The sequence below is a fragment of the Anopheles merus genome, unplaced genomic scaffold, assembly GCF_017562075.2.
Source record: "Anopheles merus strain MAF unplaced genomic scaffold, AmerM5.1 LNR4000130, whole genome shotgun sequence".
Lineage (NCBI taxonomy): Eukaryota > Metazoa > Arthropoda > Insecta > Diptera > Culicidae > Anopheles > Anopheles merus.
The window spans coordinates 24,911-27,346 of record NW_024427710.1 but is presented as its reverse complement, the minus strand read 5'-3'; the positions used below and the strand labels follow the sequence as shown (position 1 = coordinate 27,346).

General features: G+C 37.4%; 1 long non-coding RNA gene across 1 annotated transcript; it reads right to left on the bottom strand.

The window, feature by feature from the left end:
• Nucleotides 1-1,149, bottom strand: LOC121601626. The gene is made up of 3 exons (XR_006006146.1): nt 761-1,149; nt 542-701; nt 1-469 (listed from the first exon to the last, which is right to left on the bottom strand). It is a non-coding gene; the product is annotated as an uncharacterized LOC121601626 (long non-coding RNA).
• Nucleotides 1,150-2,436: the final 1,287 nt, after the last annotated feature.

Genomic DNA, 2,436 nt, shown 5'->3' with positions numbered 1-2,436 from the left:
GTATTTTTTTTTTCATTTATATTCATACTATGCAGGTATTCTTGATAAAAAAAAATTATTTCCCATAAACATTAGACACAAACATAACTTTAACTTTATGTCCGTCATGGGTCAAGCCTGGTATGAACCGTGCCCGACTGACTATCCTGCTAGTGGTAATGAACAATTCAGTGATAGCTAAGCCCAATAGTGGTGATTATCTAACAATCATTTTCTGGCATGTTATTCATTATGCAAAGATTGTGCAGGGCACAGCAGACGTTAATGATCCGCACGCATTTGGATGGAGAATATCGTAGCAGTCTGTCTCCAAGGAGGCATCTGAACTTTCCTTTCAGAACACCAAATGCGTTTTCAATCACGGCACGAGCTTGTGCATGTCTCTGATTGAATTTTGCCTCAGGTGGATTAGGTGCAGCATTTCTGTTGGGCTTTATCAACCATGGCTTCGCAGGATAAGCAGAGTCACCTTAGAAGAAAAACAGTTCGAGTATGTTAGTCATAGTGTAGTTCTAACACAAAATATAAAAAATATATATACCCAACAATTTGAACATTTCCATCTCTTCAGCAAGGTCTCCATCGCTTCATTTCCTTTCGGAAAACTTAAAAGCTGGGCTCATACTAAAAATGCATGAATCGTGATTGGAGCCACTGAACCTTGCATCGACGAATCGGATAAGTTTACGGTTGTCGCATATCTAAAAAAGCAGTACTTGTAATTCATATGTTAATATAATATGAGTAGCACTAAACTTACCATCAACGCGTTTAAACTTTAGCACCCTTTTCTATTATAGTAAGGCACACGATCTCCGTTAGGGGCCAGAATTCTAATATGAGATCCATCGATGCACATTACAACACCAGGGATTCCAGATTTTTGGTAGAAGTAATTTCTGGCTTCTGTTTTTTCCACTTCAGACATTTGCAACGTTATATACTTGAGCAATTGTGTTTGCATTATTCTCAAAGTCTCATGTAAGACTTCTGAAAAGGTTGATTGCGCCATAGGTATGGTAAAATCGTTACCAACAACTAGCTGGTATGACCCTTGAGCTAAAAATTTCAGCGTTGCAGCCAGCTTTTGCTTTGCTTTAAGCCCCCTTTTGTGACGCGGTTTTAGTTCAAGAGCAATTAAATGTAAGATCTTTTAAACAAACTTTTGTTGACGCGAAAGTTCTACGCGAACAAATCTAAAATTAGAGCAGAAATACAACATAAAATGAGCTGTACACATCTTTAATAACATACACAATCACTTACGCTTTATCGGAAAGCATGAGAGGATCCAATTGTTTGCGCCATTTCCTGCGATACGCTGACAAATCTGCATCGCTTTCGTTGTTATCTCGAGCAAAAATCAATGGTAATATATTCATAGCTATGTATTCTATTATAATTTGTTGTTCACTGTTGCAAATTCTAACCACACTCATAGACGCTTTCCCAACCAAAACAAAACATACGTATTTGACAGTTCAAAAACTGCTCGACGTAAACGACCCGGGTAACATTTAACGACTGTTAACTCAATGCGTTTGCGATGCCAAATTCTAGCAATTTTTAACGACTCTGGTTAGTTTTTAACGACTGTTAATTTTAAACCATTTCTTTCGCGATGGCTATTATTTTAATGTTTGCTATGGCCCGTACCTACAATTGTGTTGTGCGTACAAACCATAATGACATAAATTTTAAAATTAAAAAAAATATCAATTAATACTTTTATTTTCAATCGTCCATTTTAAAATGAAATCAACCGATTGAAAAATATCAAATCGATTTTCTTGAAGAGAAACTTATTGAACGAAACATTTGATATACATTTTAAAATTATAGAAATATGAAATATGCAATCAATTTCATCGTATACTTCATATAAAATGTAACGTCTTTAATTTTAAATTATTAAAAGTATTTTTTTTTTACTAGTTATAAATTCAAACAATGTCGATTGCTTAAATTATTTATTGCCTACCAACTTATTACTACCCAATTGACATTTTCGAGCACGAATAATCGGGAATTCGAGCAAATCCCCTTAAACTGGAACCTTAAACTTCCCTTAAACTGCACCAGCTCAACTTACACTGAGCCTTAACGGATGCGCTAAACTGTGATGGGAAGCAAACCAGAGCAAAATCAAAACGTGGTCCAATTTCGAAGGTGCGATACTGGCCGGATTCCCATCATCTAAAAACGCAGCGTTTTACCACAACTGGCTGGTGACAAGAAAATGGCGCAAGGAAGAGACACCCACCGAGTACGTGTACGCCATGTTAGCTATGGGATGAAAAGGCGGGTTTAACGAGGAGACTACGACGAGTTACATTGTGAACGGGCTAGGCGAGATGTGGCGGGGAGCAAGGGTAGCAGCGAGTCGCGTATCAACGATCGAAGGTCTACTCAAGGAAATTGCATGGGTAGAGAACA